Raw genomic sequence first — 24,512 nt, 5'->3', positions numbered from 1 at the left:
TTATATAGGGACTGATGTGTGGGGTTGTCTGGTACCGTACCAGCGTTTTTAACTCTTCGCAGCTCAACACAAACAGACATGCACACACGCACCCCCCAACTTGGGCAAACTTTCTGTAAACTTCCTGCTATTTATATCATCATCATAAAATTGGCCTTGATCTCTCTGGCTGAACTGGTACCAAGACTTACAAGGAAATCACAAGGAGTGTATGAAGAAGTCTAGGAAGGAAGCAGAGAGTCATGCTGACTGTTACAAAGCTTAGATGCACAGAGTTCAAGGAAGCTGTGTACCTGGCAGAGGCTTATACGAAAGTTACCCAGAGATTTGTTCACATTTCTTGCATGATTTTTTAATGCTTTTTTCCCCCTTGCAATGCTTCTACATTATAGTTGCTTTTTACTTCCAAGCCAGTGTAACTACCAGTATCGTATTATCTGTTTCAAAATCAGGATTGTACTCATTGCAGAACTGTAAAAAAATCGGTATTCCAGTGGATGTGTAATCAGCTGTGATAACATGAAGCACTGATACAAGATTTTGTAGTGATACTATCTAACATTCCTTGTGTTATACAAGACTTAGCAAACTTAGCAAATTGTACAGTATGCTAAGTTCTCAAATTAAAATTTTGCTCAGATTGAGCCAAGATGTAAAATGTTAAAGCTCAAGAGCTGTAAAACCCTTCAGCTGCAAGTTGATTGGCATTGTAATTTTAAGCTCTGTTCATAGCTTTAGGCATTTTCAATTCACGCACTTTGTATGAAGATAAGTTACAGAAAAATGCAGCATGAAAGAGTCTAGCAAGTGTACAGGGTAAAACTAGCCGCCTAAGTGCTTGCACATCGAATCACTTGGCCACGGCAAGTATTACTGCGTCCTGCTTCAGCCTTTGTCAGCCACAGAACGACAAATCCATCATACGCTGCCTGCAGAGAGAAGCCTGTCATTGCTTGATTAATTTTGACCAAGGACTCCCAAGTCTGAGGCAGTCAGGCCCTTGGCAGCATGCTCTGAGCTGCAGGCCTTGCCGTATTTACCCCATTAGGTGCAATTTGCTGACAAATGTTTATCAGGCTAATTAAAAGAAAGGAAACAACCACCATGTCATCAGCTGTTCTAAGTGTCCTACAGAGAGGCCCAGGCTTCATGTCAAACGGAGAAGACAAGCATATGATAGTTCCAAAGGAGCAAATGGCAACTCTTAGGAAAAAAAATCCATATGAGACCACCCCAAATGAAGATTCCTCACAAGGTAAGAGTCAGGAGTAACTGTATGTCATAAAGGTAACCTGCGAACTAAATATTCAGATGACTGACATAATTTTGCGTTCTGATGCATGCAGTTCTTTTGGTTCAAGGTGTCTCTTAAGCACTTCTAGACTCCAGTTTCTTGAACGCAGAACCTTTCTGTGCTGTCCAAATCCACCTATGCTGTTCAATTATTTTGCAGTATCTGGCGGCACACTTCTAAAAGGAATCCCTGCAGCCCTAGCACTTTGAAAATAAAGTATTTATGCTTGATATTGGATCCTTTTGAAAACTGAGCCTTAATGGCTGCACTGAGTATATGCCTGTCGTTAAAACCTGGCATCAAGTGTAGGATATGAATGCTTGAAAATGAGGCCTCAAGTCTTGCCTGGCTGTGGACAGGAGCCATAGGCCTGGGTGATTATTACTCTTCATTAATGCTAGGTTGTTGGGTTGAAAAATAATATTGCCCTCCACAGTGCTTAGTCTAGTCCATAGATCGAAACGGACCCCGCAGTCCTTTCAGGACCCCTACTAGGTTGTGACAGGAGAGGAAGATTTGCTTTGGTGATGTTCTACGTCCTGTCAAGATTGGGCTTCACTTGTGCCTTCAGCCCTCATCTTTCACATCATTTCCACTGCCTGTCATGTTTCTGTACCAGCTGGGATTCCCACTTCAAGAAAGTGCAGAGCCAGCATGGACTGTTCAAATTTGGCAATACCTGGGGTAAAAAACAGCTGCTTCTAAGCTGGAATCACATTTGAAATTTCAGAGGCGAGTTAAAATCCTGGAGTTCAAATCCAAGTTCATACTTGAAAGTTCCAGCCTGACCATCTCTAGTTCTGCTTTGCCTCCTGTATTTCATCCCACACTGCTTTCTACTCCCTGCCAGGACGACTGCAGAAGAACTGCTCCGAGCTAAGGAACTCCAAGAAGCACCTTTACCAGAAAGTGCTGGACCCAGCAGTGGATCGTAACCCTTCCACTACAGTATTGCCAGTAAGTGTGTAAAAGGTAATTCACATAATGATACAAACTAGTTTTCATTGCTGGGTCTCTTTCAATCCTCTGCGCTACTAACGGGGTAAATGTGGAGGTATAAATACTCACGGGTCGAGGCTGCCCTGAGAAACACTTGTTGTAATCTCTAATGTCATGTACAATTTGTTTGCTTGGCTTATCTTGTTGCTTTCACAAGAGATGTTATCCAGAAGAACCACCTTCACAAGATAAGATTGGCATTAGCACAGAGTATTTTAATCTCCAGTATAAAGGACAGCGTTCTGTAGTATGTGCCTCTCTGTAGTTTCTCTCTTGCAACTGGACCTTTGTCCAGCTCCGGCAGTTCCACAATAGCAAGAACATTTTCCTTTTATACCCCGCATCCAACCTTCCAGTACAACAGGCAGCCTCTGACTGGGGTCAGGTGAGATTAGGAATTTCCATATTGCTTTTTATGGAGTGTTATCCCAGAGAACTATGCAAAAGTAAAATGCTGGAGGCCTGTTTAATATTTCACGGAGTTGCCTGACATGACGTGTCAAATGATAAATGCGAATGGCTGCAGGGTCATTCAAGTCTAAGTGGGTTTTGAAACGCTACAGAAAATTAGAGGATAAACAAAGTTGCTATTAAGAGCGCAAGCTTGTCATTTCTATATGTATCATAATGGTATGTGGAGATGGAGGTTAAGTCTCACCTTTTGTCTGCAGAGAGGGCAGGTTATTGCTGCTAACCAGGGACTGTGTTTCCAGTATGTGATCAGACAGGAGCCTACCAAAAAAACCCCAAAAACCCCACAACAACAAAAAAATAAAAACCAAACAAACAAAAAAACAAAACAAAAAAACCCACAAACAAAAAGGAAATTAAGATGCATGAAATATATTTGAGCATATTTAATGTTTACAAGGAAGTTGTCAGAATTAATAAACCCTCTTTCTACAACTGACTCTGAAAGTAAACGTAATTCTTTCATTTTAATACATAGTTTTACTCTGCAAAGTGACTGTGCAAAACCAGAGCCTTAGCTCTTCTATGCTGGTATATACAGCCATACATGGGCTTCCTAAGAGAGACTTTGAGTCAGTTTCTTTTCCTGTGGGTAGCATCTTATGCTTGAAGCTCCCTGGATTGTTGTTGAAGCACTCGGGAATACAGGCACGCTTCAGAGCGCAGTGCTGGCTGCTGTGGACAAAGGCAGCACATAAACGTGGAGTTCCTCCAGAGCTGGTATGGCTTTCAGGGGTTATGAGCGCCAGTTATGGCAGATAAACCAACGTGCACAGCCAAGGGACAGCCTGGGCATGCAGACTCCCGGTGGCACAACATGTATTTTGGTGATGAAGTATCGTACAGGTATCAAACTGTATTTCAACTCTGTTACCCTTCTGGAAATGCACAGTTCTGGAGGAGTGACTTGCTGCATTCTGTTCAATTCTCCTTACCCAGACAACTGCTAACTTCTAAATACAACATCCCGAGGTCTCAGGTGTGAAAGAGGGCAGAGTCTGAGGACAGTAAGATTAGAGGGCACGTATAGCTGACAGTGGTGGTTGACATACATGAATGTCAGTGCTGGCACTAACAGCAAAACCAGCAAAGCACAAATAGCATCTAATCAGAAGCAGCACAGCTTGACTTTCAGCTCCCGGGTGCAGTGTGCAGTGTGACAGGTCAGGGGAAAAAAATGAATCAACATTTAAACTGATCAAATTTGACAAGAACCCCAGTGAAAACAAGCAGAACGCTGCACTGCCATTTTGTTGGAATTGTTTTATTGCCTTGGAAAATGCTCTTTGTTCTTAAAAGTAATCAGCAAGTAGTTTCTTGTAAGCAGTAGTATAACAAGGAATCTTCACGTGCTTTTTAGTGCAGGGTTTTCTGCACCCACCCTGTCACTGAAAAGGGGATTATTAGAGAAACCGTGTTTGAAATCAAGTATAAAAATGTTCATGATGCTATCTGTTACATCTTACATACTCAGACTAGGGATGTTAAATTTGGCCAAAAGGTATTTTTTATGAGCCTTGCTCTGTCTGGCTTGTGCTTCTTCCTTTTGTTTTCATTTGTGTGCAGGGTTTTGCTTTATGACTCTTCTATTATGTTTCCATATCCAGACCAGTTGGCTGGGCACATGGCCGTGTTTATATTTAAATCCCCATGCGGTATGTATATACTCAGTCTGGCAGCCAGCTTCCAGCTTTTGCTTGAACTTCCATGTTTGACAAACATCACACCTGACTCGAAGAACCGCTTTGACCCAGTGGGTCCAGATCCCGTATCGTGATCCACATGGCTGCATTGCTGTGCCTGTGCTCAGTCTCAGCGATGACAACGGAGCACTGATGGATCCCATAGTTCTTCAAGGGCTTTTAGAAAAAAAAACACATGGAAATTAAAATTTGCTGCATGCAGAATCCTTTGTTTAGTAGAACAGGAAAGGAAGGACTCCTCTGAAGTTGACCTATTTGGGCTTCAGTGAATTTTTCATAATATAGACAAAATCCTGTTTTAATCTGGCCTGCTACACAACCTTCTGAGGGAGTCTGTAGGTTTCTCTAAAATACCTCTGTGGTTATTGTTAATTAGAAAGAAATAATATTGCTCAAGGATCGCTTTTCAGTTGAACTTCCTGAACATATGGTTCAAACTGAAGCTGAAAAGGAAAACTTCAGGACAAACTGTATGAATTACTACTAATAATAAAATCAGACATTTTTTATAAGTCCACATTAATCTTCTTTAAAAGCTCTGGGTTGACCACATTTTTTAAATAAAACTTTTACCAGAGCGGAATTTATTAAGAGAGCTCAGCATTGCCTTAGCTCTGCTCCACAGGGCATCAAGAGAAGTTTTATTACCGATTTCAGTCACAACAGACTTAAATCTACACAGAATGGTTTTGATAAGCCCAATGTAAAGTTTTATTGGTTTAAGGCATGAAAAACAGACATGTTACAGAGGCCATTTCTACTATATAAACATAGTCATAACATATATAATGCATTGCACTGGAATCAATGCTTCAGAGTGTGAATGGTGATGTACTTGAGGAAACTAAAGCCCAGCTAAATTTATACAGCTAATGATAATAAAATATATCAAGTTTGTGTATGGTTCTTCTCCTCTGCAGATCTCAAAATAAAGTAAAATATCATTATGTCATATTCACAGATGGAAAAGGGAAAATTAACCAGGCTAGCAAAGAGGAAAGTTGATGATCTTTGTTGTTATGTCTATCTTTGTACTTGAAATTATTAACTATCACAACATTATTTGAAACACGTTTTGAGGCCATACACTTACCATTTGTCCTGGAGTGAGTTATATTCAAAGCATCCTTTTCCTGTATGTTATAAAACACTATTATGAAAACATGAAACAACCTGAAGTATTAAATGGTGTCGCTCATGAGGTAGATGAGCCCTACAAAGTGTCCCTTGCTGTTGGTGATCCACTGATTGGTTGTGGTTTCAGAGCACAGAGACAGCGGCAGTGGTGATAAGGACTTGTGCTGCGTGAGCAGTCATTTCAGTGTAGAGAAAAATGACACTTCCTAAAGATAAAACTGTGCTTTTATTGCACCAGCATTAACAACACAGCCCCTTGTTCTCCGTTGTGCTTAGGTCTTTTTATAACGCTCTTACACGGTGGAAGAAGCATCAATGGCTTGTAAATGTCACTTGCACTTGCTTTAAGGTCTCTGTAAAATGCCAGCGCAGTAGAATGGAGCTTTGTGGTTCTGACCAGTGTCTTCTGATGTGACTTGCGGTGGCAGTATCAGACAGTACTGCCTCCAGCTGCCTGCCTGCCCCTCTGCCAGAGGCTACTGGTCTCGTGCTGCACAGTCGCCCTGAAGAACCTTCATGGGCAGTTTCAGCCTCATCAGAATATGAACTCCAGTGCTCTTCTGCCAGCCATGCTGTGGGGATGACAGCGTTCAGCAAGGAACCTGATAAGCAGCTGAAGCAGTGAGGTTGTAAACTTCACCTGTAAAGTCACTGGACGATGTATCTCAGAGGTCTGAGAGAAGTAACATTCAGTCCAAGTATGCTGGTGGCCTTATCCTGCCACCTTTCAGAGCAGATGCAAAACTCACACTGGCTCTAGTGCAGAATGTGGGCCTTAGAAATACTGAAATCCTCTTTATAAATGCAATTATGAACGTAACTCCCTCCACTACTCTATGCTTCATCCTTGTATTCCCTGTGAAAAATCATTTAAATTTTGTAATCCTCACCATATGGCTTAGCAGCCTCAAAGAAGGCATTTAGCAGACACATTTATCTAGAGAATTATGGTTTTACTTAGATTATCCAGTGACTATAAATGCACAGGAGGGGGACAGGAGAGCACACCATGGGTAGCCTCAACAGAAGGACCCTCTAAATCTGGGTCTGTCCATTTCCTGTTAAGACAGATGCTGGACTGGAGCATACATCATGATGAGATGTCTTTGCATATTTTTCTCCTGTATGACCACATGGGTTTACTTGAAAAACAATAAACAGATTATAAGAACGTTTATACACAACTAGAAACTCACTTTTTCAATTAATATGTGACTTTCAGTATATATTATTTTAGTTGTTTATAAAGCTTTTATAGGACTACAAACCAATGTAATTATGCCTTCATGCTCTAGATCACTTCTGTTTTACTTTAGACAAATGTTTTAGATGGGAAACAAGTCTGTTGAACCAAATCAGACCTAAGTCCAGTGTGTCTTACTCCCAGTTTTCACCAATATAAATACAAGCAGAGTTAATTTTATGGGATAGCTGGATTTTTTTATTGCTGCTGATTAAAAAGACAAGCTGTCTTCTCAGAAGTGAGTTCACACTTGAAGGTAAGACTTCCTGGTTTTTACGTCTTGAGCTTTCACAGTTACAAACTGTATGATTGTTTGACTGCTGATTTTTGTAATAGTTTTTTTTTTTCACAGTTGAATATACATTGTGTGGTTTTCTGGTGCGTTTTACCCATTCCGTGAGTTTGTGTTGTAATTTAACAGTATCCTGTGAGGTGATCTGTTACTTCTTGTCATCTTAAGACTTCTTTGGTATTTCAAAAGTGGCACATTGTAGATGTGAAAGCAATGAGCAAATAAAAATACAGTTATTGATATAAAGATGGGACTTCTGCTGCTTCTAGTGAGAGCACTTACGTTAATTCCAGGGAGAGGGGCTTGGTCCTGGTTCTTACACAGGACTTCAGATTTCTGTTTGAGGAGTGCTTTATGTAGTACCCTGTCTGAACACTGCACTGCCAGTCCAGAGAACTTACCACAGAATAGATGTCCACAGTTGGTTTCTACTGGGAGAGTAGCTGTCTGGAGGCAGATGGGGCAGCTCAAGTCACTGTGATTACTATGTTGCCAAATTTGGAGTGACCTGGAAGAGTAGTAGTAGAGAGTCTTCAGTAAATTAGTATTTTGATTGACATATTCAGTTCATTAATAATAATTTACTATTATTAGCAGAGAGTCACAGAAACTAAGTATAGCTGTCACACAGAACTAATCATTACCGTATTTCTTCCTCCTTTGTAGCTATGCCTATCACTTAAATGTACTAAAATCAAGTCCAGTGTGTTCTCTGCCTTCCTTGGGTGGCAGAATGGTACTCTTAGTGTATGCCATAGGCTACATAGCAAAGAGATTCCTTTATTTAAGTAAATAAATTGCTTCCAATCAATCCTTCCCTTTGCTTAGTGAAGTCTATAATTAAAAATAATATTGAGCTTTGTTTTTAGAGTGGGAAGCTAAGAATTCTGTAAGCCTCTGAAATGATAAAGAGGCATTTTAAATTCCAAAGTGTATTATCATATTTCTGGAGGGGAAAGGCTGAAGGATGTACGTTAGTCTTCCAGTCTTTGCTCCTAAATCATTGCCTGTAAGCAGTAAAAGCCTGTTTGCCAATATATTCATCTATTCCAGGATGGCTTGATACAATTGGAGACAAAATAGCTGTTCTTACTTGTTATTGATTCCTTACCACATGGAAAGGTTTTGCTACCTTTATTATGATGCATTAGCTGGTCTGTAATGGATGATGGACCTGCCTTCTTAGTTTTAGCACACTGTGGAGAAACTTACGTCTGACCATATGTTTGACTGCCGTAACTACGATGAGATTAGTCTTTGAAGAAAATGTAATAATGGTGTGGTTAGTGTCCTTTCTTTCTCAAGGTAAAGTTATTTCAACGTTTCTATCAGTCCCAGAACCAGAGGGGCACTTCTGAAATTGGGAGGGAGCTTCCAAGGAAGTTCCTTTATTTTAAGGCAGCATCTTGAAGGTTATTGACTGTCCTCCACTGCCTATGCAGGCTTAGTGAGGTTTAACAGGAGACGGTGTAAATTACAGCTTTAATTTGTATTTTGATCAAAAAATTATGAACTTCACATGTTTCTTAACGATCACAGAGGTCCAGCATTATAGGGAATGGGTATTATTTTTGCATTACTGAAGTCAGGCATTCAGATGAGACAATGGCGTACTTTGAGATTACAGTATCACTGTATGCCTGCTGTCCCTTGTTGCCCGATTTGGATTTTTTCTTAATTTGTTTTTCATATACCTGACTGGCACCTATCTATTTTCCAACACCTGATTGGTACCTGGCACCTGATGACAGATCAATGAATACACTTCCAAAGATCTGATGTATTTATAGAAGTTTTTATAACGAGAAAATGGAATAGATTCTGTATTTTGCATGTCAAATACTGGAAGATTCAGAATTAATTTGAAGACTCAAGCTCATTTGACAATAGACAAAGATATTTTAAAGTAATTATTTTTTCTAATGTAGTATTTCTAAGAGAGATGCCATCATCCAGCTCTGCCAAATGAGTGTTCAGGAAACTGGGTCTCTTGCCAGAGGCATGTCTACAATTACGAGTTCACCAAATCAGTAATTTTAAATCAGCACCTTTAATACCAGTCCTTCCTTCCTATAATGAGGATCTGTAAATTAGAAGAACTGGAGGTTTTAAAACAACACGCCATAACTACTGAGAAAAGTCTTTCTCCTTTACTTTTTGTGAAGTTATAAAGGTATTTGTTTCTGATTCTCAACAGAAATATTTCAGATGCTGAAGGCATTTACGCTGTTTTCAGATTTTCCTCTCTATGCACTGATAAGATTATCTCCTACTGAGATAACAACCACACAATAGCCCAACAAAGCTGGGATGAGTGGATACGAATAACTTAAACAGAGCAACGATCTGATTCCAGTCCAGTACACTGACACGTGAACTCCAAATAAGCAGGTTTTAACACAATCCTAAAAATTCATATGGCACATCACATTCCTAAATTTTTACTTCCCATGCAGTAGTGGTGGGGTATTTGCTGATTCAGAAGAGCATTATTTCAACTGATACAAGATGCAGTAAGTTTTCATCAGCTGAGGAACTGCCCTAGAGCAGTTGTGTTTATAAACACTGCATACATGACATAAGCTGATTAGGTTTCTACTCTTTATTTGTGCAGAGTAATAATACACACATATCTTTAGCTTGTCTCATACAACAAAGGGAGCCAAATGTGTTCCTGATTATGCAATAGATACCAAGTCACAGGAAACCCAGCATTCCCAGACCATAATCAATGGAAATTCTGAAAAGCTCTCTTGCCCTTTGCAACCTCAAGAGGTTTAAACTGCCCCTGTATTTTGTATCAGAATGTGTTGTACAGTAATTAACTTACTATATGACTCCTAGGGGACAAATGATTATAGTTTTTTTCCAGATGACTCACCTTCTGCTGAGTTACATGAGCAAGTGCACAGAAACAGTGTTTGTGCTGTTTAGAAAATAGGAAAATTGAATGTTGATGCGTTGCCATATGATACCAGTCCTGGCTGCTGAGGTAAGCTACGAGGTAAAGGGGCTGGAAACTCATCAGGTGAGTGCAGGTCCCTGTTGAGACCTTGAAAATGCTCAAGCTCTGCTCTCACAGCACTTCAGTTCGAGTTAGCACTACGAATTTGAGAAAAGACCCAGACAATGACCCTGCACTAACAACACTAGGTGAAGGATATGTGCATGTATACAATGAAGAAAAATCATTCAAACGCAGTACCACAAAACAGGGGGGCTTTTTATTTTCTTTTTCTTTCAGTGACCCAAGGTGGGAAACTCAACCAGCTCTTGCAGTATGACTAACAGGTGGCAGATTCAGAGGAAAAAAAAATAAACGGGCAGTTCTTTACATATGCAGTTAAGCAGTGGACATTCTTAGGGATACTGGAAATTTGAGTTCAACAGGTGCTATGCATCAAGTACTATTAAAAGCAACGGTAGCACCTGACTGAGGAAGTTCCTGAACCATAATTCGCTAGATGATGAAAGAGTATTCTGGGGAAGCATCATTAATGTTTCTTTATTCTTCTTTAGGCATCCATTGCTGCAGAGAGGGCAGATTGCCCTGGTTTTGAACTGGTATAGCCATTCTTAACAGAGCATTTTTTGGGGGAAAAAAAGAGACTTGGGGTCACCTTCGGCAAAGACATCAGTGACCTAGCCTTGTCCTGAGTAGACAGGCTAGGAAAAACATGCCACATCTTTCATTTATTTTTAAAAGATTATATGCACATAATCAAATTTCTCATTTATTGGGTCCAAGAACTCAAAATGGTGTTCAAGTTGACTTTATCCTGGTTATAAGGGGACCACCCAGCTGGACCTGACAGAAACAGAAGACAGATGATATCTGACATAGCTATGAGTCTGCCAGAATTAATTTACCCGTTTCAAAATCTTGAGCCAGCCTTTGAACATTTGAACTAGCAGATTGAATTAGCAATTGAAACAGTGATTATGGCAGTTAGTATTTTGTGTCTTAAAATAAATATTTAGTGTGATTGCATAAAATGACAGATTTTTAGGGAGCTTCCTCTCATGCAGTAGTTCTACATGTAGTTACAAACAGCACAATTAAAATTGTCATTCCAGTTAATATTTTAGGTGGGAAACTCTGAGAGTGCCCATAAAAGCTACTATTTCATAGCCTTGTGTTTGAATCTTGGTTCCTATCTCCCTTTTGAAAATCCCAGGCCTGGACACTGCCGTACTGATACTGTGCAGTACTTCTGATGAATAAAACGGGGGCTATGGAAGTAGTTTTCTAAGTAGCATACTGAAATTAGGCTCCTCTGCCAGAAACATCTCTGCTGTGGGAGAAGTGAGATAAACTTGCATCATTTCTCAGCAGAAGCATCATGTTCTAGTACCTTGATTAGCTGCAGTCAGATTAGAGAGTGCCACAAAGCTGGCACAGAAGATCAAGTTGGAAAGTTCCTTCAGGATTCATACTGCTCACACTGGTGAAGTTTGAAATGAGTCTGTTCCCAAATCTGAGATGGAGGGAAACTGAAGAATTCCTCATACTTTAAAGCCCCACAACTCCCATTATGTTATATGAAGATACCCCAAGTCAAGATTTTCCATACAATTTTCTTAATTTTGAACAGCTAATGTCAGCTTTTGTCTAAGAGTCATTTTTAAAAACCATAAAATATTGGTGTTTCTAAGCCATGTTCATGGGAATCATGCTACAGCCAGAATGGGATGGTAAAATGTATAGTCCAGTAGAAGCCAATTTACTTCACTTGGTGGAACAAAACAAACAAAAAAACCCCAACAACAAAACAACACACAACCAAAACCAAATTCCAAAGTTCAGAAGCAAATTATTGTCAAAACCAGACTTAGGCTCCAAAGATCCAGAGAAAGCCTTAAACTCTGCCACCTCAAATTTTAAGTACCACAATACCTATCTTGTGGGTATCTTCCCCATCATGAATTCCCTACTCCAGAGTTAGACTCCTGAGCACCTTATCCAGCACAGACAGAGACTGAGAAAGGTAAGGATTATACCTAAATCACCCAGGCCAAGTACTGGAGATGCCTGCCACTAGCCAACAGTAATATTAAACACAGGGCATGTCTCAACTCTTACGTTGTAAAGCTGGGGACCCAGCATCCTCTCAAATGCACCAGAGTATTCTTTGAAAGAACTGGGCAGGGCTCCGAATTTTCAAGAGGTGGCACTGGTCACCTTTTAATTAATTCTCAGTGGTGAAAGCCATCACCCACATAGGGGATGCTGGCATAGTGCTCTCACTGACCAAATTGGTTCGATCACCGTGTCCACTGAGAAAACCCTCACCACCACACCAATGCACACCAGCAGCAATTTTCACCAGACCATGCGCCTAAATTCAATAATGGACATAAAGTGACTCCCTATGTAAAAAGTACAGAAGGAAAATGAACGCCTCCAGGTTCACGAACTAGCAAGAAGAAAGCTGAATGTACTGTGACATACATGCTCATATATGACAGATGACTTTTGAAGACTTTGATTAAGATTATAGGGATTGCAATGGATGACGATGTATTTTATGTCAAATTTTAAATTTGCTGGGTGGCAAAGACTATGGGAAGTTTATTTGTTTATTTTTAAATACAGTTTAAAGTTTTTCTAAAATCAGGCCCTTATGTTTATATTCCTTTCTCAGTGAGCACCACAGCTGTTACTTGTTTTTGGGGTCAGATTTGCAAAAGAATTCTCCATGTAGGTATCTCATTAGGGGCCAGGCTTTGAAACTGTTCAAGGCCAGAAGCTCCCTATATAACAGTCAGATTTTTGAAAAATAAGGAGATCTTTTCAAATCTGGACACATCTTTTGGCTTAAAATGAAAGCTGAGCATTTCAGAAAATAATTATAGTACAACTCCGCAAAATCAAGTCTATTGTACTGAAATACAGCCACTAGATTTGATAAATGTTTAATACTTGCATGCAAAATGAAAGGTGTGATCACGTTGATTATGAAGCCAGAAGCTCCTTGGTATAAACCTTTATCTCTCTGATACACCTCAGCTCACAACATCTTTCAGTTCTACCACAAGGAAATTTAATTTTAAAGCATGAGTGATGAGTTCATTCTCATCAACATGCTTAACAGAAAGAATTAAAGTTTAAAAAGCACTTAGCAGATTCAAGTGCTAACAAATATTTATTTATGTTTCCATGAACATGTGCCATTATTTAGAAGAAAAAGAGACCTTGCTTTGAGGTTCAGACTTGTTAGGAAGGCATAATACTGTGTGACCTCTTGGTCAGATTCCTTTGATAGGTGAGCAACTGCTCTGTGCCTCAATTACAAGGACAATTAAGATGATCAGGGAGGATACACTGGACAGCTCATTCTTTGACAATACATATTTATCCTAATCACAAGGCAATTAAAAACATGACATATTTTAAAAGGAAGAATCAGTTCATGTAGATTTTCCAAAAGTAATCTCATGATTAAAAGTATAAATAAATACTTTGGTTATTTATTGATATCATTCTAATGAACACTTCCTACCATGGTTCAGAAGAACTACACAAAGTTGGGCTTACCATTCCTCCTTCCAGAGATGTCTGAGAGGACCTGAATGAGTTACACCAGCTGACAGTGGTGGTGTAAAATCATTCATTAAGGCCAGCTACGTGTCTTTGTCAACTTAGTTGCTCAATGGCAAGGATCTGTCAGGTTTTCTAAATTATGGTTATGAAAGAAATGTGGTGGTTTGGGTTTTTTCCCCTCAAGTAAAGCAAATCTGCTAACAAAGCAGAGGACTCCTGGGAAATAAACCCAGGAGCCCTCCCTTTCTAAAACATTGTAGAAATCTCCCTCCAAAAGATGTTCAACATAATTGAAAAGATACTTGAACCTAATTTAAAAATTGCATTGCTATTTTTAAATATTAACTTGATCAAGGGCACACTACAGGTATTTTGATCATCTGATAGAGTAGCAGCTTATCAGTACTGTTGTAAAAGGCTTAAAATTTGCCAGACACTTGTGATAATCTAATTCTGCAGTTATGCAATTCCAGAGTGTGTAATACAATATTGCCAATTATCAAGTAAAGTGGGGAAGTTAAGCAGAAAGTCTAACATGCTAAAATAATTTTAATTGATGGGCATATATACATGGGACTTAAGAAAGGCTTGACTTCTGTAAGATGTCCTCCAATTTAATGCAGCAAAATTAATAAGGAAACCTGTTAAGGGCTTAGTTTTTGTGCAGTGTTAACCATCCTGATCCTGATTCAACAAGGTATTGAAGCACATGCCTAATTTTCAGCCCTCAGGTAACACATAACCTCTTATGGAGGGGTGGAACGGGAGTCAGTAATATTGGAACAGAAATACACTTAGAACAAAAATAATGCCCCTGGCATTCCTGCTGAAGCACTGATAAGCTAAACAAAGCACTTTTCAAAGACTAATAACCGGATGGGATTTGTAGCATAAACAATGCTCCTTGTTAGTCACCAGACCCCAGGGCATCTTCCTCACTTTGTTACAGATAAATTGGCAACAAATGAAATGCTGTATGTGATTTCCTGCCCTGGGTACGCATGTGTGCTCGCATGCTAGTGTGATAGCTGTCATTTATTATTTATCCAAGTATGTATACAATTCTACAGTGACATTTAATTACTTATTAAAGGTGCCAGACTGACAGATGCAGAAGCTGGAGCCGTTACTTTATCCACAGAACTGACACAGTCTAAGCAGTAGCATCCTCTCCAGGCTGTTCTAGTAAAGTGCTTTGCCCCAATGTACTCCCCAAATATCTGAGCACAGCTCCTTCTCTCCAACCTTTTCCCAGCTACTTTGCTCAATTTAACTCTGTTAAATTCATAAAGGCTGCTAACAAAGATGTAATTTATTCCTGTGATTATTTTAGACAGGAATGTTTATACACTGGAAAATTGGTCTGAACACATTAAATCTGTTTTAGCTAGGCCATTTGAGCAATTGATTAGTACTAACTCAAAAAAGGATCTGAATGGTTTTAATACAGAGGTAAGCCCCCCTCTAACTAAATAATAGCAAAAATATTATAAACGTTTTGTGAAGATGAAATGAGCCCAGATTTCCTTCTACTTGCCAGGGGCTGTATGCATAGCACTATGGCTCTTTTGCAGACGTTATGCCCTTACCTAACAGACAGGCTAGTCTTGGAAACTGGATGCTAAATTCTGCATTGTTTCAATAAGCTGGATTTGAGTTCCATTTTTTAGGTCACTCTAAACCTATTATTGCTCAAGTTACCATTACAGTTCAAAGCACTTCCCCCTGCCCCATGCACAGCTAGATGCAGAGCAGCAGAGAATATGCGGTCTTCTTGCATTTCCATCAGCACCCAGTCTTTAATGGGGAAAGTGAGACTCTGTTAAGCTTAACTCATGGAATTTGACCATACCCGTTTGCCAGAGAAAGACTGTTAAATAATAGCAGGTTCCCTTCATGTAGCTCAAGAATATTTTGAGAAAGATCATAGACACAATAAAATTATAATCTATACATTACATCAGAAAAACCATGATTGCCCGAGGCCAGTTACTCCTATTGCCTTGCCAGCCTCTTTGGTCTCAGCACATGCCTGAAAGTTACAATCCCAGATCCATTTAGTCTAACTGTAGGTTGGGTTTTTTGGTGCTAGATCTTTGGTTGAGGCTTTAAAGCACAACTACATTGCAAGTGATACTGTTTGCTGATAATAAGCTTGTCATTTTGGCTTTGGAGTTTGAGCTGGCAAACACTTAGTGCCCAAGTTATTTTGCATAGTCGAATAGTCCCATCAAAGCCAACAGGTCTGTTCATGCCAATCGCTCGTATTATTGCATTATTCATTCCCAATTTTACAAACCAAGTTTCTTATTCTACTCTACAAAAGCCTAACTAAAAATTGGGCCTGAGAAATATAAAGATGGGATTGAGAAGTATGAAGATGTGAAATAACACTTCCTAGCAATGTTCTGAAGCAGGGCCTACGTAATGGCATTTGACACAAATCAAGGGGGGTTCGACTGAGGTGGAGTTTTGCATTATGCACTCCCAGTGTGTCCCAGCTGTGACCTAATTCTGTCTTGGGATGTAATAGTGGTGGCTGCTGGATACGTAGGCAGGCTTCACAGTGTTCTGCTAAAACGAGGAGCTAAGCCATCAGAACCACTGTGAACCTGGTTCCTATGCAAGAGCAAAACATACCAGACCAGCTATCAGTGAAGAGCATCAGGAAAGCAAGACAGAAATCTCTTTAAATGGAAACATAAGCAAATGACTAGTAAAATCAGGCAATAATAACTTCTATCTTTAAAAAATGATCCGAGTGCAAAAGGTAGTTTTGTTAGAAATGCCAATAAAAATAACTGCAACCTCCCTGGCACTGCTTAGAGAAAGCAATCTGTCAACAAGAGACTCGACCCCCCTGCTGTAGGAGTTGGCTTTCACTCTTTGGAATATGCTATATCAAGAGAACCTTAAAATATGAAAGAAAATGTGTTCAAAATTTTTAGGCAGACGGAGACTTATTTTCAAAGAAAAAAAGGAAAATCACATTCATATAAAAATGATGGAAAATCTGAACTCAAATTTTGTCAGGTGCATGCTAACTAGCTTAATATAGAAAAGTTGTGGTATCAGAACAATACATCTCATGCTTTACATACCTATAGCGCTATCCTAGTCTGTGTAGCTGTGGTTGGGGTTTAGACATTTCTGTGTTATTTTATAGCAAGTGATAGCTACAACATTTTTCACCTAGTGTTTCTATTTTTGATCACTTTCCTTCTCCAACTAAAGAACACTACTTAAATACTCCATTTAAAATCATGTATTTTAGTAATTTTCCCCACCAACTTATAGATGTTGGGAAAGGAATACTCTTTAATGACTGTTAATTTCCCACTTAAAAATAATAAGTTATTAACGTTTTATTCAGTGAATCTTCTATGCTGATGATAATGCTTCTGAAAAACAAGATAATAGTATAAGATAGGTACAATGGGATGCAGTTTTGAAAATTATTTTGTGTTTAGGGAGATTAGAGATATTACCAGAATTAGTTTCTCTGTCCAAGACTACATACAGTACCCTGGCACAGAACCAAGCTAAAGGGATTACTTCTTTTTGGAAATAAAGTTTGTGATTTCCCTGATCCTGAAACTAAACATGCTCATGAGCCTACTCATGGAGTAATCTCAGACTGCGGTGAAAACTGGAGGTATTTGGTGCACAATATTAAATAAGTGCAAGGACAATCTCAGGATCAGAATCTACAAACCAAACGGTCTTCTTGGGACACAGGACCTTAAGAGTTACAACGTTGCCCTGCCTTTTCAGTGCACCTGTGGAAACAAGATTTGAAAGTCTGAATGCGGATTTGCTTGTGACAAATAAGTCTCTGTCACAGCCCACATCCTAGTACTCATTTTCTTGTTAAGGCACCAACTGAAATTGTATCTGAGAAATTTAATATATGTGAACTTGTAAAGCCAGGAGCTGCTACCATGACAGTGCGAACAGTTCCATGAAGTCAATTAATGTCAGCCAGCTAATACTGGAATTGCCAAAGCCCACTTTCGCTTGTGACCTTGTTCACTGAAAAAGATAAGAGTACTAAAATAGAAGTGCAGATATCTGTGAGAAAGTAAACAAAAAGCCAGAAATAGAGAAACATAGATATGAGATTGACAAATGTTAGGGAAACAACTAAGGCAGCGATAGAGCATGCTAGGAGGAGAAGTTAAGTGACAAAGCGAGGTCTCGTTGAGGAAAAATGTTGTCGTAGAGGTGTAAATATTTTCTCCTGCTGGAGTCACCATTCATAAAAGTTCCTGAATCTGAGGTGTTTCCCTGAGGTAACTGAGGTAGATCATTCCTTAAAGATGTTAACCATTTACTCTCCTGCTCTATGAAGCCAAAAAGTACAATTACAAAGATCTGGTCACAGCCTTTTTTTATAAACATAGGTAGTTTTCCACCTCTGACCTGCTTTGTTTCCAGTATAGCTTTTTATGGAATTTAATGAGATATCACAACTTCTGTTATAAGCTATATATAACTTATATAACTTATAAATAAGGCTCTGTGGCATTATTTCCACCTTTTTTCTACACCCCCCACCCCCCAGAATTACATTATACTAAAGCAGAGATAACCCATCATTATTTGCATTCATCTTTTCTAGTTCTTTAAGGAGTGACCAGGTAAGGTACTCCTCATATAGTCTATCTTGTCTTTTTCTTTTTGACTCTGCAAAGTCAATTTCCTTTCCCCAGGAAAACTGAGAAACAGTGGACTGGTCAGAAATATTCACATGCATAATTTCAAAAAGAAGCCACATCTCTGCAGAGCCTGTGGCTCTGAAGAGTACTAAGGCAAGCTGCTTAAAAATTGTGTCAGATCAAGTCCAAGCAGCCTTCCTGTCCAGTCAGCTCCTTTCCCCTTCTCTTGCTAATAAGAGATAAAAAACTGTCTACAGGGATCCTGCCAGGTTTTGTTTATTTTCTTACATGTGAGATTAACAATAGAGACCTATTGCAATTTAGTATTCTCTGTAATAAAATGTGATCTGCATAGCTCATGTTAGCAATATTGTTAAATTAACATCTGTTTCAGTTCATCAATACTTACTTCATTGACATACGATAAACCTTAACTAACATTTGTAAAGTACTTGCCATTTTTTCCTGAAACTGCTATAATAGATATTATTATTCTGTATAACAGGTGTACATGCATTTGTACTCCATATACACACTGACAGTATCACATGGGCTAAGGTAACTATACCCGAGAGTCTGTAACCAAGGTCCCCAGAAATTACTCCAGTCAAAACTAAATTCATTGTAAAACAGCCTTCCTAGTTTTAATGAGATGACTATTTCTTACCACCATTAAGTCTGTGGGGATCAAAGAAAATGTTCATTAAGATGTGCTAAAAAAAGTGTAAAGAAGAGCATAAATGGCGCAGGAATTCCAGGAATCCCACTGGCTTAAACAGTCTTTTATTAAAAGCGAGTGTTCTCATAGTTGAATGACTTCCAAGAAAGGGCCTCAAGTGATGAAAGTATTTCCATCTAATGTGAAAATACTTGAAAGATGCTTATTCCATGTGAAAATATTTCTACCTTTCAGAAAAGCCTGAATACAAGACTCCTTTGATGAATACACTCTCTTAAAAAGTATTAATTTTCAAAATTAATATACAAAATATCCAGAATTCCTACTATTTTGATAATGAATAGATAATAATTACTTTCATCTCCTGTAACAGTCAGACAAAATATTTCAGGAGTATTTAACAAAACAGACACTTAAGTTACCTAGTGAAAAATTGCACACGCATCATCATGACATTGCTCCCACTTCCCTCAGGGCATAATTGAGCTGGAAAGTACCATAAAGCCTCTTTAGAGAAAAAGCAATGGGATCTCCTTCAAACACAGCACAGGAGCCAGTGATGTTGGCCAACTGTGCAATATAGACATATGCTGTATACCCTGTATCTTCCTACTCGCCTAAAACACCAGTAGCAATACCTCCTGCCCCCAACAAAACCCGTAGAAAAGCATAGGCACTAACACTGAAACAGTCACCTACCCCAACCATCAGGACTGTCTGTCTCTTTTTACTGTTTCTGGTTTTAGCCTTTCTTTCTACCTCCTCGAGCTGTTCCTCTCAGGTAGACCTAAGGAAGTAAGCTGGTATCACGTGCCCAAACAGCTCCTTTTCAGAGTATGATTTTTCTCTGTACCTCCGCCTGCCCTGGCAGTTACATGTCTTGTAAAATGCAACTCATGGAGAGATTGGAAAGCAATAATGAAGTCATTCCCTGCCCGCTTTAACACCTGAATGGAGTAAGCAAGTGATTGCTATGACTCTTACAGCTGACACAGGTCTCTTGGGCAACTTTCTAAGGAGCCTGCAGGCCCTGGGGCTACAGCTGTAATCTCAAGGCTGTGAGTGCTGACTGCTAGTGACCTCCTGGTTTTGGAAGCCTGGACAATCTCTTGTGCCATCAGGAAACACAAACCTGCGTGAGACCAGCAAGGTATGGGTAATTTTTAGCCGGTCAAATAATGTGAGTTCATATTAATGGCTTTTTTCTTAATATTTTATGATTTTTAGGTGTTAGTTATGCTAAATAATCTTTATTTGATAACAGTAACTTCTAAATTGGACACATTTGAGAATAAACAGATAGCCAATGCCTTTTTCGTGACAATATAGTAACTTCCAATACACATATAGCTTGATTCTAAAGGAAGTAGGAATGTATATGCCAGGAAGATGTAAGAGATTATGACAGGATGTGAAGGGACACGTGGCCCAGAGAATACAGCATGTATCAAATCAGTTTGATTGTGTAATGATTAACTCAACACATTTTGGCAATTGGTGTGTTTCTAGTTTCTACATTTGAAAAATTCAAATATGCCTCTGTGCCACAGAACATCATGAGGCTTATTTAATGCTTCTAAAACTTCTGGAAGATCGTTGGGAAGTGCAGACTTCCATAAATTACATTAGCTACTAAATATGACTGAAAAAATGGTATTTTTCATCTCATGTATTCTAATGGTGAGAAACATGCAAGTTACATAACTAACCACCAAGTGTCACTGTTCGGTATTTTTACATTCTGACGTCTTTGTTTCCAAGTGCTCGGAAAATCCCTTTTAGATGCAGTCCTGTAGATTAGTATTTTCCAACAAGAATATTTTTAAACTACAACAGACATGCATATCTGCCACACAGGGTATGGGAAAACTCAAGTGTCTGGATATGTGGCTTTCTTGAGCAAGCCACCAAATAATGTCTGAACTAAATATTGTTCATATTATTGAATATAATAATGTAAGACCCATTGAAAATAAAAAATCCTTAGGAATCAGATTTATAAGCCTAGCAACTTAACTTACTGTAGCAAATGCCATTCTTTTTTGTTAAGGAAGGTAGACAACCCTTACTGAAAGACTGCCAGATGCTTTGTCAAGAAGGCCAGGGATTCATTATCAAAAAGAGTAAACACATTTTAATTAAGTTCCTGTTGCGAGAAGTACTTTAACTTGACTTTTAAAATGTAGTAACAGTGGACATTAGACATCAGGAGACTGAACTGCAGTCCTGGCATGAGGTGCCAAGCTAGTCTTCCCCATTTCTAGAATGTTAATATAGGTCATAATCTTTGATTCACACAAAACCAGAATTTGCTGACACACATTCATGTAAGCTGCAGCTCATGAAGAAATTTTCAGGCTTAAAACATAAAACCAAACCACTTGACTCTACATAACTTACATAGCTGCCCTTCATCTGCCCCACAGCAGATCTCTGAGCATAGTTTGCCAGTGCTGCTGTGTTCCTTGTGCCCCTGTGCAGCTGCAACTTGAAAGATGTAAAATAGCTACACAGATTTCCGTATGTACTTGTATTTTGTTTTTTTGTAGAGTTCAGTATGCTGTAAACATAGCTTTGCTTAGAAAGATCCTTGCTGTGTGCTAATACTAGTTTATCTGGGTGAGCACTCAGTCATTTGGAGTCAGCTGTTTGACGTGGATGCACCAACCAGGAGTGCATGGGTCAGCCAATCTCTTCTGACATAACCCCAGATTACCAAACCTGTGTAGCCTGCCTTGTCTTTCAGATGAACGCCTCTCCCACAGATACCAGCCAAGCTCCCTGTGCTATCGACAGTCTGTAATGCCTTTCCAGCATAGCCATCCTTTATAAATAATATTTTCTAGATGCTTTTGAATGAGGAGCAACCCTGAAACAGGGGTATTAGCCCTCTAGTGGAAAGCTGTTCTCTGCAGTAGTTTTTGCATGTATGGAAAACAACCCCACTGAAACAGAGTATGTTGTCAGGGCCCCAAGTGCACAAACAGACCTGAATGGCCTCAGTTGGTTGCGTCCATCCACACCTGCTGCCCTGGCCCACTCTATTTAAGCTCAGCCTTACGCCTTCAGCAGAGTCACAGTCATGCCTGTGCCTGGTCATGGACTCCACTGATGTGGACTTGTGACCTGTGGACTGAATTCCCAGCTTGACCTCAGAACTGCCTTGTTGCTGTGCACCTGCCTGGTGATCATGGGACTGTGCCTGAACTCTGGCTGCTCTCTCTTAGCCTGACCCTGACCGGCGGGTTACCTTCCGGGCTTTACTTTGTATTTGCCTCATCACCATGAACTTGCCTGATCATCTGAACTCGGGGTTGAACAGCCCTGGCCCTGCCTGCTCGCCTTGCTTGGATACTGTGGGATGAGGCCCTGGCTGGTGAAGCCCCTGCCCCACTGGCTGCATTCTCCCTCTTTGCTCCATATTCCCTAGAAGGCAGTGGGCTTTTGCTGCTCCCTGGCTTATGTAGCATAAACCCAGGATAAAAAGGAGTTGCCTGTAGACACTGTATAAAGAAAACAAGTGTGAGAGGTTGAATCTGCAGAGAAAGAACATACGAAATCAGTAACTTGAAATGCAGAATTATGTTTCTGTGAAATGGGACATAGGAAACTGGGTGAAGGTTGGTAGTAAGTGACAGATGCTATGACATTCCTGAGAAGGGAAAAGACATGAAATTACAGAAAGGAAAAACAGTAAGCAAATGATGAGGGGTAAAAAAAAATATAAATAATTAGCAACAGCTACCATAAAAAAGCAAAAATATTAAAAACCTAAAATAAGCACACTCAACAGTACAAATCCTAGCACAGAACTCTGTGGGATTTTATAGTAAAAGCTTTTATTCCTTACTCTATTTTTCATAAGGATTTCTGATAATCTTTCATAGCAACCAAATCTCTTTAAGAACCTTCGGTGAAGGAAACAGTCAAAGGGTGTCCAGAAATTAAAGTCTACTTTCGAGCTTTTATCAATTCCAGACAGCATCATAAGGAGAAAGAGTCATGTAAATACTGTCCACGTCATCCACCACAATTTTAATCTCTGTGAGTCAAAGTAGAATCAGTAACCGAAAATTAAAGCATGTATCTTAAAGCAGGATAGCCAAAAAGAGTGTATGATGCCTGTAACAGCTATTATTCCAGTTAGTCAATTCTTAGACTGACCTAAACACTGATGTGTTTAATGCCATCCTGCACATTTCAGTAGGAGGCAATGTAAGAATATTCAACAGAATCACCTAACACAAAATAACTGTTCAACTCAATTAGTAAAAGAGGCTGTTGGAGAGAAAAGTTACTGAAGGTCTTGTGCTGAAACAGCAAAGGAGACAGAGTAATCACATCTTCCTAGTGTAAGGTACTTAAATCTTTTCTCTGGGTTGTGTGAGGCAGGGTATTCAAGATCTGAACCAGGCATACCCAAGATCTGATAAAATAAGGAAGGTTTTTTCTATGAAACAAATATAGCAGAAGAAAGCAAGTTTTTTTTTTCTGAAACGGTCCAAACAAAGAAGTACTTTTACATCATGTAGTGAAATACCAAAGATGAACATGCACAGTGCCTGTCTGGTGGTGTTTGATGTACTGTGCAGGCAGTCATTACAGGGCTGCCGGTGGAGCCTGGGCAGCATGCCCTGCACACTGCCAGGGGCGTGGAAGCCTTGCTGGGCAGGAGCTCAGCAGCGGCCCTCGAACTGCCAGGCCTCCTTCACCACCCAGGCTAGCAGGGTGAGCACTGCCACCCGGGAGACACTGAGCTCTAGTGGGTTTTGGCTGGTTCTGGTAACAGCCTATGAGGCTAAGCAGAGGGGAAAAAATGGCAGTATAAACTAAAAAGAGGCAAAACTGCCACTGACCTTCTCAATCCCACCTGTGCCACTGGGCAGGGCATATGTCCCCCCAGCCTGGAGAACGTGTGAAACAATTGCTCACCAGCCTCGTGCTTAAGGGCCTTCCATTCTTTGCCTCCCCAGAAGGACGAACTTACATTTTTGCCTCACTTAACGACAGTATTTTTCAAACAATTCTGTATCCTGCTCTGAAAGCAACATTTGTGGCCGGTACAGGCACACTAACCTACCTACACGTTAGACACAAGTAAGCCTGAGCCAGGCCAGCAGCCCTTCACCCCGTCACCTCCACGCCAGCGCCTGCGACCACCAGAAGGCAGCCGCGGCCCGGGCCGCCGGCGCGGGAGGAGCCAGCGGCCGCCATGTTGAGGTGGAGCGGCGCCTCCTGCGCGGGTCCGGGGCAGCGGAGGGCAGGCAGGGCTGTACCAGCCGGCTCCCCTGCACAGGCCCGGGGCCGCGAAGGGCAGGCAGGGGCTGTACCAGCCGGCTGCCCGGCCCACGCCGCACCCCGCGACACAACCTAGCTTCGCGCACAGCGGCTGTAGCGCGGGCTGCTGAGGCGACCAGCCGCTGTGCGGTGCGTTCCCGCCCCTAAAGCATGCCCTCGTGATTGGCGCGAACAGCTACACCTCTCCGTTGTGA

General features: G+C 40.2%; 1 protein-coding gene and 1 pseudogene across 1 annotated transcript in view; one reads left to right on the top strand and one right to left on the bottom strand.

The window, feature by feature from the left end:
* FGGY (FGGY carbohydrate kinase domain containing) overlaps positions 1-253 on the top strand; it is a 327,828-nt gene extending 327,575 nt beyond the window's left edge. Inside the window, exon 18 of the mRNA XM_037404963.1 lies at positions 241-253. The gene's annotated coding sequence lies outside the window, so the exon portion shown is untranslated. The remainder of the gene's footprint in view (positions 1-240) is intronic.
* LOC119155560 lies at positions 242-24,234 on the bottom strand (annotated as a pseudogene).
* Positions 24,235-24,512: the final 278 nt, after the last annotated feature.

Source organism: Falco rusticolus, chromosome 11 (assembly GCF_015220075.1).
Source record: "Falco rusticolus isolate bFalRus1 chromosome 11, bFalRus1.pri, whole genome shotgun sequence".
Lineage (NCBI taxonomy): Eukaryota > Metazoa > Chordata > Aves > Falconiformes > Falconidae > Falco > Falco rusticolus.
Note: the sequence above shows the minus strand (reverse complement) of the source record. Positions and strands in the feature narration are given on the sequence as shown.